At 38.8% G+C, this 16,345-nt stretch overlaps 1 pseudogene; it reads left to right on the forward strand.

Moving 5' to 3' along the window:
- The first annotated feature begins 2,465 nt into the window (after window positions 1–2,465).
- LOC146457793 (uncharacterized) lies at window positions 2,466–3,212 on the forward strand (annotated as a pseudogene).
- The last annotated feature ends 13,133 nt before the right edge of the window (window positions 3,213–16,345 follow it).

The following is a 16,345-nucleotide window of genomic DNA, read 5'->3' on the forward strand; positions in this document are numbered from 1 at the left end:
TTAAAATAGCCCTTTTTGCTGCGGCTCTTGCCCGGCGCTAGCAGAAGAATTATGCAATGTGCGTGACGAATGCGATGGGCGTGATGAGCATGACATGACGGTCCTTAAACTGGTGTTTGAAATGCTGTCTTCGGGATTTATCTCATAAGATCTTAGTAACCGTGAAGCTTCCACCCCAGCTAGCCAAACATCTACGTTTTCTTGTAGTTGATCTGCTTTATTCAGAACTGATTCGTAATAATTTCCAGATTCTCCGATCATCTCTGGATCTTCTAATTGACTATGAAACGCTTCGTGTCCCTCTTGAAATTTCTTAAACGCTTGCTCTAATTGAGCTGACCTAATTATTACTTCATCTTAAATGCTTTCCTCAGTCATTAGACCGGAAATTTCCTTAATCTTCTTAGCCACGATGCCTTTTGCGCTGCTACATGCCTTCTTTATATCCATAGTGTCTTAATTACATTAATTGATCCTTTGTAGAGCGGTGGCAGTTTTGTTTGACCACAGATAAACAACTCGCATCCGATTGTCGGACACGGGTCATGGCTATTGCGCGGTCTCCAAGACATCGCCTCATTTTTCAAATTCCTTCACAATTTGTTGCCGGTTTGCTTGATTGGAATAAGGTTCACCGCCAAATTCAAACTAAGGTAATTGTAAAGATTCTAGAGGTTGCTTCTGACTTAAATCCCAAACAACTACAGGGTAGCGCGATGCAAGATGATAAATGATTCAAACTCCACTCGGTAGATTCAAACTGATTTAATGACAGATCAGGTCCATAGATCTAGTTCACAATAGGTAGCAACTGACTAGGTAGAGAAAACCAGTAGATCGCAAGTAGTAGTAGCAGATACAAATAGTAGTAGTAGTCGTTCAAGTAGGTTCGAACTGGAAAGTGGTAGTTAAGAATACGTCCTACTTAGATAAGGCATAAAACACAAATCTAACAGAATAAAACAATAATTGAAGGGCTGGGAGCATAACCGACCTATGTCGAATTTCAGCCCCCTTTTCGATGTAGCTCGGATTTGTCCAAACTTTTGCATGTGAACTGCAATTCGATTGAAAACCATTGTCCAGTATTTTTTCACGCCGCTTTGTGTTTCGTATTAATGCCATTGAGAAATTTTACCATCTTGTAAAGATATATCGGTAACATTATAGACACTGGATGACCAAAAGGACAATGCACTGAGGATTAAATACTTGTATTCAATATACACTCGTCTTTGAAACACGGCACACGGAAGCGGTGTTTTTCGTGGGAGCAACGAAAAGAATGCTGTCACGCTTTATTTGATTCTGTTACAAACTACTACGTACATGACAGGAATGTCCGAAATGTAAACAGTTGCATTCTCCAAGAGAAAATGTGTCCATTTCCTGGCGTAAAATGCAGCTTTGTCCCGTTTGTCGACATATCACTCTTGATAACGCAAAATATTAGCATTCTACACGATTAACAGGAAGACATGTAGCCATTTCAATGATTAACAACGATTAACGGCAGTTCTATTAACAGGTTAAAAGGTTAACCGTTGAAAATCTATGTTAATCGTACTTTTATTGAATCGTTGCCTTGAAATTGTCAAGTTAATCGTTACATACCAAATTACAAGCCTGGCAAACCACAACTAAGGCTTGCAAAACACCTTGCACATGGCGGGATTTGTCTCTGATGCTCCCGCGGGATTTGATAATCGAATTGAAAAATTCGCCACAACACAGTCATCACTGCCAAGGAGGGATTCTTTGGACAACAGTTGGCTTCACACTACAAGCTAAGTTAGTTTCAAGTAGGCACTTGATTCAAGTGCACTTGAAAATCTCAAGTCGCACTTTCGAAAACTTGGCTTCACACCTGGTGACAAAGTATACACTTGAAGCACAAGCTGTCAATCATCTTTCGCGGTAAAATCAGAAATGCGATTGCTCGCTGGGAAATCATGGAGCCGTTGCAACGGAAAAACGTTTTATGTTGTTTACTCTTTATTTTGTCTTTAATTTTAACCCAGAGAGTTTTAACATTGCAGGAAATGCATAGGTTCCTTATTGTTTACGAGAACTTTGCGACAACACAAAAGAACAGGCGACGTCTTCTGTTTTTGTCGAGAATGGTTCAGCACCGTGGTTTTCGGCAAAGAAATCGCCACAGGGTTTGGGCATGGCCTCGTCCACAAAATTGGTTTAGACTGCTTTTAGCTAACTGCGACATGGATCCGCTTTGGAAAATGCATTTCCGCGTGACTCGTCCAACGTTCAACGCTTTGTGTGATTTGGTACGCGGAGACCCACAGAAGCAGCACACAAGAATGCGTTCACCTGTTAGCGTTGAAGAAAGAGTTGGCGTAGCGCTCTGGAGGCTAGCAACAGGGGATAGCTTCAAAAGCTGTGGACTGCAATTTGGACTTGGGATGTCTACTGCTAAAACTATCTGTTCCGAATTCTAACTTTCCCTTCTACGACGAAAAGATCAGTTTATCAAGTTTCCACTAACGGGGCAAGAGTTAAAGGAACTGATGGGCGAGTTTGAAGAGGAATACAAGATTCCACAAATAGTTGGTGCCATAGACGGTTGTCACATCGAAATAAACGCACCTCCAGATAACCATGAGGACTACTTCAATAGGAAGCAGCATTACAGTGTCAATTTACAGGCCATAGTTAACTGTAGTTTGAAATTCATTCATGTTAGCTTCCGGTATCCTGGAAGCATACATGATGCCAGGGTATTGAGATTAAGTGGCCTCTTTGATTTAGGAGAAAACGAACAAATTTTAACATCACCAAAGAAAATTGTCAGTGGTACAGAAATCCCCCCTCTCATTATAGGAGACAGCGCTTATCCACTGTTGAAGTGGCTTGTCAAACCGTATCGTGATAGAGGGAATCTTACACCAGATGAACGTGAATTTAACAAAAAGCTAAGTGCTGCAAGGTCTGTTGTTGAAAGAGCATTTGGCATGCTCAAGGGACGCTGGCGGTTGTAGTTAAAGAAAGTTGAGCAACAAACCAGAACACTCACTAAAACTGTTCTTGCTGCATGTGTTTTACATAACATCTGTGTCAATTACGGTGACTTGTATGATTGCAGCGATAGCGATTCAGATGACAGTGATTCCGAAGATGACAACAAAGGGTCATTACGGGAGGGCGGTGCTGAAGTAAGAGAAGCACTAAAGAACTTTGTTTGGGATAACTTGTAATATCACTTGAGTGTGTTGAATTTACTAATAACTGAGTTATCCCGTAAAAACATCAAAATTGTTTGTCTTTTTTCGGAGGGAAAAGAAACATAGAAACAAGTTTGATTTGTTTTTTGTTTAATTCATTGACTTTGTTGGGTTTCCTTCCCCACGGCCGCGTTTCCGTGTCTTTTCCAACTTGTGTTATGAAACGACTACTGAAAATGGTTTAAAACTGTAACAAGCAGGAAAAGTGCATACTAGTAATTTATTAAAAGTTGAGGCTTATCAAATGTCAACAGATGAACAATTATAAAGACGGAAACTCAGTCGTGTCCGTTTATAAGCATGAGTTTAATTTTAGGATGAATTTAGAAAACAACGGAAAAGTTCAAATGACAAATTCTCAGAAAAAACGTAAACAGTTCAGGAACAAACGTTCATTGGCTCGATTTCTTCATCAAATCCTTCATTATATCTTTAAATCCGGATAAAAGAGACGCTGTTTGTTCCATTTGCATCTTCTGGTTCTCTACGCACATTTTCATTGACTTTTCAAACCTTTCATTTTCTAGTTGAAGACTTTTCTCCCACATTTCTTTGAACCCTGCACTCCAGTCATCTGTGCCTTTAGCTTCTTCACTTTTTCCTCGTTTCTTCTTCCGTGATTCCTTTCCATGCACTTGGTTGATGCCACGTTTCACGCCAGCACTTGTTGAAGGCCTGTCCTCGTTTTCCGAGCTAGCGGCACTTGCGGCACTGGAAGAAATGAGTTGTGGAGTACTGCTGGCATCAGACGATTTTGGAATGAAAGAAGAACTCTCAATTTCCATCTTGGCGGGATAGTTTGGTCAAAAATACTGTAATAGGGAAAGTTCTCCTAAATTTTATTCAGGCCTTCTTCGCCAGTTTTGCTTGCTTTGAGTTTAAGCGGCTTGAATTCATATTCTAAATTTTACTGTCTCTTCTTCACTTGTGGCACAGTACGTTCGCTTCCATCACAGCTGCGTTTGAATTCCTCGAAAATCTCGTTCCAAATCGCAGTACGCGCTTTGTTGGAGGCTCCTTTCAGTCTTTCAAACCGAGGAGCCCACGCATGAAGAAGATGTTTCGACTCCTGCACGGACCAATCCGCAGCTTTGGGTTTTTCTTTCTGTTTTTCTTTTCCTTTTCCTTTGGATGATTCGGAGGCTGTTGTGTTTGTACCAGTCGGTGCGGGAAACTGTACTTGTTGAAGGAGTTGTTGCTGTGCAAATAAATAAGGGCTTTAAGATAGGACGACTACGGACTACGGCTACGGTTGGACGTGAGTCGGCGCCTGGATCGAGTCAGACTGCGCATGATCAATAGCACGCGAGTTTCCCGCGTTGGTCGTAGTCCTTCTGCTACGGGGAGTAGTCGGTGTGTTTCACGTAGTGGCGACTACGTAAGTTTTTTTTTTTTGCTGTTTCTTGCCAGTTTTTCTTCTCTATGTTACAATGTTTGGTGAAACAAACCGAAGCCTTTTTCTTTTGAGTTAAAGTAGTGGAGCAAATGTGTTTTTGTTCATTTATCGCCGCGAATTAACAGACACGGTACGATGTGACGACCATGTAAACATAGCACACTAAGCTGTCATAAGCTTACTGTAATTTATTGTTTTTCCTTTTCTAACGCAGAAATCACAATGTCTAAGGAAGGAGATACTACAAGGTAAGTTATGTTTAGAGATGATTCACACATTTAAAATCGATATTGCTACCATAAGCAATTAAGCTTAATTTTAACATTTGTGTTTACTTTTCAGTGGCAGTGCAGATCTAGTTTCTCGGTCTACAAAGTATTAGAAGCTTCTGTTTTCACTCTGTAATCTCTGGTACAGAAATAAACAATTGTCTTTTAATGTACTCCAAGTGTGCATTCTATTATTACTTACTATTTTCTCATCCGTAGTCTAACATCGCGTAGTGGAAATCTTAATGTCAAAATGCACTTCGATTTTCCTGCCCTTTCAGCGTACTCGCGCCAGTCCACGATCTGTATGGGCTGGCGCGTCCTACCGTAGTCAGTAGTCTGTAGTCGTCCTATCTTAAAGTCCTTAATGACCAGGTTGGAAAAGTTGCTGGTTTTGCAGAACCGCATTTGGTGCCGGATGAAACGAAAATCGATGGTTCACGCTGTCTCTTAAGATGAAATTCAAATAAGATCGTAAGTTTAACTATTTGTATCGGCTTTTCCTTGTTTTTTGTTTACTTACAAAAAAGACTGTTCCACGGAGTCCTCAAACTGCGAGGCGTATCTCCAGCCATCCATTTTGATTTTTTTTGGATTGATTTTAGTTCACGGCAAAATGTTTATCTTTCCTGGCACAGCAGAACGTGGCTTTCAGTTGGTTTCCCTTTTCCTATTGGTCAAGTATGTTCTCAAGTGTGGTGTTGGCCATACTTGGCGGCGTACTTCGGCTTCTTTGAACTACGAAAGTTTCCATGGTCACTAAGTAAAATTCAAGTTGGTAGGTTTTACCCCTTCACACTCAAAGTAGGTTTCAAGTGCACTTAGATTATACTTACAAGGTCTAGTGTGAAGCCCCCAAACATTTCCACCAGTTCCTGTGAACTGCATTCGTCAATTTCATAACTTTTCAAAAGATCCATAGATGTCCTGCGTTTACAAACTTCACCAAACAAAAGCGACACCAACTAGCCAGTACGATACGCAAGTTGTTTATCCTGACTGCCTTGATCTATTTTGGGCTTGTTACAACCCGCAAAAGCAAACCATGATATCATCTCAAACGTTACTTATAGAAACATCAACTGGTGCGACTAAACACGGCTCGTGGACAGTGGAAACTTTTAGCCTACCGATAATTTGGAAAACGAGTCTGACGTGGACAAAACCTATAAAAACAATAATCGCCTTCCAAGCGCGTTCACTTGTAGACAAGCAAACTACCAAATCCCCCTCCCCCTCCCCCTGACTCAATGTTGTCTTTTGGGTCACGAACAGTTTCCTGGCAAGCATCACTTCCCACATCAACATTGCATAAGGGGGAGGGGGGGAGGGAGAAGTAAGTGTGGTAGAATTATGAGGGGAGAAACAGTAAGTGAGTGGTTTTTTGGCTGCCTGTGTTCGAATCTCATTCCATAGGGGGAGGGGGTGGGAGGGAGAAGAAAGCAAGTGGTTTTTGTTCTGTTCGTGTTTGGTTTTCTCAAGGAGTTTTGTCCACGATTGTAAAACCGCGAAATGTTTTCCAAAACAGGGAGAGCCAAAATTCGGACAAATCCGTGCGAAATCGAAAGCCACGTGAAAATTCGACATAAGTCGGTTATGCTCTCAGACCTTCAATTATAAAACTTACAAGATCATAGCGTGAAACAAATACACGTGACAATTGATACTTGAAACTGATAAAACTGAGACGATAACAACTCTTGTCGTAACAAATGAAGATATCAACGGCTATCTTGCAAATAGCTAATTATGGCGTCAAAGGATAACAATTTGGTAATCATGTAACAATCAGACTAAAAAAGTATTTGACAATAAGCTTCGGCAATAATAGACCTTGTGAAAGTGATTTCAACAAAACTAGATAAACCAAATGAAATCTTTTCGTGATAACGAAAAGACTAAAAATTTGCGACTTGGCAAATAACTACAACAATAAAAACTTACGTACTTTGGTTGATGACTCCCACCTAAAGGAAGCAGAGAGACAGCAAAATACACTTGAAAAAGCGGTAACTTAGATCCTCTGATCTTAGCACGGTAGCGGTGTAACTTCACTAACAATCTCTGACTAAAGGATTTGCGCGTCGTCTTTTATTGCCAACCCTAGGTGAACAAACTAGGGCGATGTGAGAAACATGGCGCCCACAATAAAGACAACTTCCTAGCTGCAAAATTCTGGAACTATTACATAGGTGTGAAAATCACGATTTCATGAAAGCCTTGACTTTGAAATCACGTACTTAGCTTGAATAATAAATGTTAACAAATCAGTAGGAAGTTTAAAGGGAAGTTGATAAATGATAGGTGTTTCAAAACTAACATGTGTTTTCTGAGAGGTAAGCTTTCCTTTGTCTAAATATTTACGACTTGCTCACTTTGAAACGTTTTTTTATATCCTTTTTATCAATATTATCATTAACAAACAATGTGAACTTAAATAGGTCTTGAACGCATGGTGGTGGTGATTCGGACATGAATTTCTAGAAGAGTTTTGCCAAAACTGAGTTTCCGGTTAGCTTATGTGGCCCTGCTTCGTATGTCGCAACACCCTTGCCTTTCTTGCGATTTTGACAGTGAAATTTGAGGCATTACACTATCTTGCTTCGCCTAGGTGTGAAGTGCTTTCAGACACAGACTTATTACAAAGGATACACAAGTTACAGGGCATGTGAGGACCATGCAGGCAATGTCATGCTCTACCGTCATGCTGGACAACTCTAAATTACCACCAAAAATAACCATTTCTCGGGTTATTTTAACTTCTTTATAATTTCCTTAAGGGAGTTACCGTAATTCTAAAAGTGGAGTAAAAACTGTTTGTTATAGATAATCCTTTTTGAGGGTCATTTTAACTCCCACATTTAACTGCAATTTCGGATTTGTATACGCTCCAACGAGAGAGTCATTTTAGCTCTGGCCCATGAAAAAAGTAGAGTTATTTTAACTCCATAATCAGGGTTATTGTCACTCTGGTATTAGAGTCAAAGTAACTCCGCACATTCACCCTATTTAGTTCCTATAAAGTTATGTTTTTTTTCGTATCTGAACACCAGTTTCTCACATACTTTGTTTTAACTAAATAAGAAAGAAGAAAAGTTCTTTTTACAGATGACCTATGTCACAAAATGTGGTTTTCAATGGAGCACTGCATAAAACAAATAAAAAAAATAAAAAAATGACAAAATATTAAAAATATTAAAAATGGATGAACTAAGAAATGTCATACTAAGAAAAAAATTATTGAGATTTAAAATTTTTAGCTAAAGAAATTTAAAAAGGATCAAAAGGTAAACATTTCATGTCTTCTGGAAGGAATTCCAGTCTGTCAATGCACTATTATAGTATCTGTGACATTAATGTCAATTCCTACCGTGTAGCACGAAAATTTTGCGGGAGTTTTATTTTGCGGATTGGCGATTTTTTGTGGTTTGCGGGAACAAATTTTTGCGTTTCGAGATGACTTAAATTTCTGCTGGGAACTAATTTTTGCGATGCCGTCTGGTTTAAGCAGCAGAATATTTAAGTGGAAGAAACCTGAATATTTTCTACTTTTATTGTATAGTCAATTGGGTTACAGTTCACTCTAGTTACATACTAGAGACATATCACAGTAATACCTTACTGCGCAAAGGTACTGAATAATGACAAAACAAAAAGCCTACACCTACCATGCACAGCCAAACACAGTTTCGTTAATATGGTTTGCCACGACCGGTATTGCCGTATATTTTTTTATAAGAAAGCGGTATGAATTTTTTTTCCGTAGCTGAAGCCTTACGCATACAGAGGGGCTTTCGAGTGAAAGATGTACTCCAGCTAGTAGACAACTTTGAGAGCTAACTGGAAGCGGCCTGTTAAAATGCAAAACTATGCCCTATTGTAACGCAATGAGACAGACTCAGTCGAACTCAGTTCAGTTGAACTTCTGTGCAGGCCGTCTCAGAAGCGCCACTAGAAAATGGTTGGTCTGCTTCACCTGATTCAAGTCTGTGCGTTCCTTCGGATGACCCATCCGTGCCAATCTAATGTACTGAATTGCTTTACTCTTGACAGCTCTAGTTGCTTTTTCCAATGGAAAATCATGTTAATGTTCCAGTGGCATAAATCTATTAAAAGCGGAGTTCTAAATTTGACTGAAGGGAGTTAATTTTTGCAGCGTTTTATTTTGCGGGTGTTTTTTTCTGCGGGAAATAATTTTTGCGGATCGAGGTCAATCCGCAAAATCCGCAAAAATTAGAACCCGCAAAATTTTCATGCTACACGGTAATATGATTATATTGATAAATTAGCAATGTGCAAGTATTTAATTAAAAAACTTAAACATAAATTTGAGTGATAGGAACCAACGTTTCGGTGCATCTTGCTCCATTATCAAGGTTACATAATTAATGATAAAAAGCGGTTTGTAAAAAGGCTAAGTTGAAGCGAATTTGCATAACATAGCGGCAAGCTAATTACTTAAATACTTTAGCACGAAGAGAATCGGACTGCACATTCAATGTTGGTTTAAGCTCTTGAATATACAGCATTTCATTTACAAGGCAGTCAAATTTGTTCATGCATTTCTTGACTACATTGAAGTGTGCTAAGAAATTCTTCGGAACAGCAGTGTTATGTTCTTTGTAGTAATGCTTGCAGATTGATGACGCCTTTTGACGGTGTCCCTCAACGCGCGTGTGAAGGTGGCCCTTTGTATACCCAACATAACCTGCATCACACAGGTCACACTTGAATAAATAAACAACACATTGCTGGGTTACAATGTTGGGCTTGGGCTCACGCAGGCTTAGATCTTGATTAAGCTTACGGCTAGTAAACACGGGTTGAATGGTCTTTCCCACCTTGCTGCTAAGATCTCTAAGTTGCCGTTTGACAGACACTGCAGCATCCTGATCTTTATAGGGGATAGCTATCCGGATGACGTCATCGGTATGCTGTTTAGACTGGTCCGCTGCGACTCTCGAGGTGATAAGCTTGTTGATGACAGAATCAATAAGGTGATTTGGATACCTCAGCTTTCGGAAAACTCCTCTCAAGCGTTCACACTCCTCTGAGAAATGTGTCCATTTCTAGCCAGTGCGCGCGATCAAGCATGGTGACGAGCAAACCCTGTTTGTACCAGCTGTCCACATGGCTATGATAGTGCAGGAGAAGACCTGTGTTTGTCGGCTTAACGTAAACCTTTGTTTCAACACATGGTGCGCGATTTAGAAGCTGTAAACCAACATTGAATGTGCAGTCCGATTCTCTTCGTGCTAAAGTATTTAAGTAATTAGCTTGCCGCTATGTTATGCAAATTCGCTTCAACTTAGCCTTTTTACAAACCGCTTTTTATCATTAATTATGTAACCTTGATAATGGCGCAAGATGCACCGAAACGTCGGTTCCTATCACTCATATTTCTTGTTTCATGTATTTCTAAATCATTTCTTTTAAACATAAATTATTATTTTTTTAATTTTGTGTTTTATTTTTAACCAAAGACCTTATAAAATAGTGTAATTCTTATCAAATGTTTGGAGGTGAGTCCATCACAGCGCCCCTTTAAACAAACATTGGCATTGTGAGAGGGCAGAGATGAACTTGTGCGCTGCCACTCTCTTCCTTGCTTCTTGGTGTCTGTTAAAAGGTGTTGGTTCACAAAATAGAAATACATTGCTACACTTGGTGGGGTTCAAGGTATTAAAAACATAATAACAGGTCACAAGATGCCCGAGTACATTGATCATGTTGCTTGTCCCCAGAGAAATCACTACAACTCCCTCCACTGAAATGGATGGTGGGGGATAATGGACAAAGATGTGCTTCGATCGTTCTTCGTGGTGCATTATATCGTACCTGCTGTGATGTACCCGGTGTGCTGCTATATCGCAACCAATATGTCTCTTTATTGTACTGTTCATACCATTACATTACACTCTTGAAATTCTGCCAGACTGAACACTCCACCACGCATTAATGAGTGAACACCAAGCATACAGGACAGCGCATCTGCATGGGCGTTCGTGACACCTGGTCTGTGGTTTTCAAAGTCAAATTGTTCCGACTCTTCTTGCGTATGGCATTATGGCCTCTGGGATCACAAGTATTCCTGAAGACCTTTATGATCTGTGTGCCAGGTGAAGCGCCGCCCAAAAAGAAAGGGTTGGAATTTTCGCAAAGCGAAAATGAAGGGAAAAGCTTCTTTGTGGCAATGGGCCAGTTTAGCTCATTGTTTGCAAGTGCCTTGGATGCAAATAAGACTGAGTAAATTCCCAAAACCCGGACCTTTTTCTAGTTTGAGTTCTATGGATTTAATGTGAAGGATGATAACAGAGTGATCTGTTTCAGGCGCATATAAGATGTTGCATTTATCGGTTAAGTCGTTTAATTTGTTTGAAATTTGAAAGTAATCAAGTCGACATTGTATTTTGAAAGACTTATTTCTCCTCGTAAATTGTTCTTTATTTGGATTGCGCTGACCCCAGATGTGGTTTAAATCATATAGGTTACATAATTTATTAATTTCTTTAACTACTGGTAGCTTTCAGGAGTTAGGATTGCCACCCTTGTACAATTGAAATCGCCACCTATTATGATTGTTTCTTCTGAATATTCTTCTGATTTTGTAATTCCTTGAAAAAGGAGACTTGTTGATTTACGTCATTTGTTGCGTAAATGTTGGCAAGAACAATACGAGTGTCTGCAAACGTCCCATATAAAATGATATATCTGCCGTTTTTGTTGACAATTTGTTTTTCAATCTTAAAATGTAATTTAGGATGAAAGAGAATCATGGTTCCTTTACTGTGTTTTTTACCATGGTTGAAGAATACTTTGCCTCTCCATTCTGCTTGCCAGGCGTTTTCACATTCGTTTAAACTGTAAGTTTCTTGTAAAAAAAAACAAAAGAGCAATTTTGTTGATGTAGCCACCTAAGGCAGCACAACGTTTCAGAGATTTGTTTAATTCTCTACCATTTAAAGATAGGCCTTTGATATCAATGACACTATCCATTTGGGATTATTACAATAAATATGACTGTTCCCAGAGGATTATGGAATAACTCATAAGATTTAACAGTTTTCTCAGTTTGAAACAGAACAGAATGTTGGAATTTGCATTTTTTTGGAGCTTGATTACACTATCTGTTGGAAAATTTGAAGCGAAAAACTGTGATAACGCCAGTGTGTATAAAGAAAAGTAAAACAAATTTAAATACGCGTCCAGAAAATAAAATGAAAAAATATAACATTAAAAAGTCTAAAAAGACCGGAACATGAAGGAATCATTTTAGTTTTTCGCATTTCAGACTGGATATAAACGTAAGGTTAATTTAGTGAATATAAACAACACTTTAAAGAATGCATTAGTTCTTTGGCTGTCCAAATGGAGTATATTAAATTGACAAGCTATGACTAGATGAAATAGAACAAGTCCGAACATTAAAATTAAAGATGCTCTTCTTCTGCTTCCTTAATTCCTTTCCATTTTTTAGGAATTTGGTTAAAGGTGTATCTCTTTCCATTGACAGTGAGTCGGTCACCTGTAATGGTAGCCTTTGTGCCTTTTGTCTTTTTCGCTTCTTTCATTGCTGGCACTAATATTGTTTTTATAATTTCTCTCACCGCGGGAGGCAAGTCCCTGGCAAGTTTGAAACAACTGCCTTTAGGGTTGTATCTTTGTTGCCAAACCAGGTCCCGATCTTCTTGACAAGTGAAGCGAGCAATGACAGGTCTAGGCTTTTCACTTCGGTTTTGTTTGGACTAACCTAAATGATGCACCCTGCAAAATCTTGTTGACCTGACCTTGTCTTCATTGATCTTTAAAGCTGATGACATTACTTCCCTAAAAAAATCAGTGCAGTTTTCACTCTCTGACTCTTTTATTCCATATATAAAGTTCCAGGGTCTGCTGTAAATACTTTGTCTAATTAGCTCATTTTCATTTCTCATTTGATCTTCTTCGCACGTGTTTACTCTCTCTTTGACTTCTTCTTGTTCTGCTTGCATGTATTCTAGCAATTCTTCACGCGACTTGACTTTCTCGCATAGTGAAGAGATTTCCGCATTCGCTTGGTCTAGTTGAGCTTGCATGTTGTTAAGTCTCCTTACTTTTGCTTCTTCTTTGCTTTTGAGCGCTGAAATCCGTTCCAACTTTGATGTTGGTGTAAATTCTGTTGCTGACCACCAGAGGCAAGGAAGACAGCTGCCATACACCATCACTGTCCCAGTTTATATTGAGTGCGGATATATGCTGTCTATTCAAGGGAACATTTGCATTATATTAGGTTTGGCCATGTCGAAAGTTTTGACCACTGTCAAAGAACAGTTGGTGTATTTTTCTTCGTTGAAAGTAGCAGGCACAAGAATCTCTATGTTAGGGAGGCACAAAGGAGGCATGGTAGAAACACTGTTTCTTGGCACTCTGTCATGGAAGTGGGGAGTGGATTTCTCACACACCGTGGAGAAAGAAGGAATAAACACAGTGTTTTCTGGACTTAATGCAAGGACGTTAGGTCACCGAATTCTCATATATGGTGTATGGTATGTATCTTCAAGTTTGAAAATAATTAATCAAGGGGATCTTTGTGTCTCATTTGTAGTGACTGTCATGACAGTATCATGAGCATGTGGAACGTGATAATAAAGCATTCACAAAACAAATTCCATAGACCTCATCTTTTGGGATACCGGTATATCCTTATCAATTTAATTATAAATTCACTATGCCTAGCTTTAATTTTTACCGCATAAACACATGCCATAATGAAACATTTATCTAATTTAATGTATAATACAAGTCAACGCCACGTGTCTGATTTTTTTCTACTTCTAGTTTTCTTTTCACTTGTACTGTATAAATGCAACTCTAATACCCTTGTAGCAATAGCTTCATATCAAATAACTGTTGCCGGTTAGCAGCTGTGTCAAATCCAAGATTTGGGAAATAATGTACTAATACATAACTCAGGGGAAAATTGGAATTAGCCTTTAAGAGCGTTGTCAGTCACTTTCAAGAATCTGTCGACAGAAGTGAAAATTAGAATTTCTTTTTATTTGCCCCAAAAGACCCTTTTGGTGAACTATTTTCAAAAATAATATTCAAACGTTTCAGCGAATTTTTATTTAGGTATCTTCAGCGAAGTCAATATTGGCGATAGCAAAGAACACATCTCTACCCTTCACTATGTCTGGGGGAAGATACACTCCACCACACTGTTCCATACAATGAAGAACCTGTGCCTCTATCCGTGCAGCATGTTTACAATTTCTTTGGTTCATATAGCTTGATGAACAGCAAGGCCCACTGCAAGCTTTTCTGACATTTTTTGAGTATATTGTATTGTTTCAGACTTCTTGTTCTTGACTTGTCATTGCATCAAGCATATTGATATGGTAGTCTGGGCCAGATGTATCGCCCGTTTGTGAACTTCAGTGCTTTTTTCTTGAACAGACAGGGTGGCATGGTCCTTGGATTATCCATCTGTAGAAGCAGTACAGTTCCTCTGGGCAATTATCCTTTGTAGTTATATGGCAAAGTAGTCTTGAGGTAAATCCCTGCGTCCTGATTTGTTATTTCTTGGTCAAGATTTTACCATACGAACCGTTTTTTTTAATTAGCCTAAGACAATACAACATTTACAGTACTACGCACTACTTATAGTACTTACAAAGTTACAATACTTACAGTGTTCGCAATACTTACAATATCTTACAATATTTCGCTTTACTTATAATATTTACAGTGCTTTCGACAGTACACATACATTTAATAGAGAAAAAGAAGCCAAAAAGATAGGTAATTATAAGATAAATCAATAAATATACTAGATGAATGAAAAAAAAAACGTTTAGGGAAGTTAGACAACTAAAGAGGAGGTCTTTGTAGCAAATGTATTTATAGAGAGAGGAAAGTTATATTAGATTCTCACTTTTCCTTTGGAATTTTAGGGTTGTTAAGAACTGCAAAAAGCTAGGGTGTGACTCAGTCATTTTGCGTGCATATAAATATTTCTTTGTGAAAAGAAGCAACAAATCTAGTTGGTGGGGCAGGTTTCGGTGCACAGCGGGAGAGATTGTATAATTTTGAAACAGGAATTGCTCGTTCGGCAAATTTATTTGTGTGTTTTCTGAGAATACTTTTTGATAGAACTTAATGCTAACAGGGCATTCCAAAAAAGTGTGTTCCAATGAATCAGCGTTTTGACACTGTACGCACGCATCGTCATTTCTAATTTTAAATCTCTTTAGTTCTTTATTAATTACTAAGATCCTTTGGAATAGTTTAAAGGCAAATTCTCTTAGCTTATTATCAATGGAGATTTTATAAATGTTTTTAAATAATTTACTCCAATGGTGGGATAGATCATGACCCCGCTTAGACCAAGACTTCACATTCGTAGGTTCTGTTGTAACCTACTTGGTGTAGTTATTACAACTTCACGCCGATTTAAGTATGTACCCCAAATTTTGGGGTCGTTAAGTATTCATATATTCAAGCTATTGTTCTCTCTTTTGTCGAACAATTTCCGACAATAAGGCATGTTTCCGAAGATCGCAAACTCTTTGAAGTAGGTGAGATGTTTTATCTTTCCCTGGGGAAGCTAGAGAAATGAATCACCATGATCACATTGACTCGCAACGCTCCGCTTCAGGATCAAGATTTTTAAAAACAACTTTCCGTCTTGCAAACTAACGAACAATCCATAAACAAATTCCGTTGGCGAAATGGATACAAGGATTTGCTGATTTGTTTACAGCGTTCTATGAAAGATATTCGCTTTTCAGCTAAAAATTACTTAGAGAATCACTGTATATAAAAAGTTAGTAAGGTCAAAAAGAGCATGTGGTACATCGGCCAAAGAGCTAATGTTATTGTTTTTCAATGCGTCATTAAGTGTTACCAGAATGCGACTTCCACGCTGAGTTTCCCTGTTTTCTTTTTTTATTCCTTTTTCGGTTTGATATTTTGGAATCTCTTTTCTAGGAGCAAGTATTTTGCGAAGAACTCAAAACCATCAAATGTCTGCAGTGATTCCGCAGAGTTCCTAAAAATATCAAGAACAAAGGAATACTCTAGCAACTTCGCGGCTCAAGGCTGCTTTAAAACTTTCATGTTTTCTTTTAGCGTGTCTGTATCCCTGCAGATGAGGGTTGTATCGTCTGCAAATTGACTAATTTTCGATTTTGGTAGCTCTATACCACGGCACCCGGCAGCTGTCTTATTTTTTGAGCAAGAATTTCTGCACCCGACACAAAAAGTAGAGGGCTTAACGGAAATCCTTGTTAAAGTCCTCTTGAAATCTTAAAAAAGTTGGTCGTGTAGCCCCCATTAATAACCGCGCTTTCTACATCACTATAGAGTGTAGAGACCCAATCTCGAATAACCGGACCAAAGTTGAAACGTTTAAGGGCATTCTGTAGAGAGGACCACTCGATTGTATCAAAGGCTTTTTCAAA

The sequence above is a fragment of the Pavona decussata genome, unplaced genomic scaffold (assembly GCF_977016875.1).
Source record: "Pavona decussata unplaced genomic scaffold, jaPavDecu1.1 SCAFFOLD_237, whole genome shotgun sequence".
Lineage (NCBI taxonomy): Eukaryota > Metazoa > Cnidaria > Anthozoa > Scleractinia > Agariciidae > Pavona > Pavona decussata.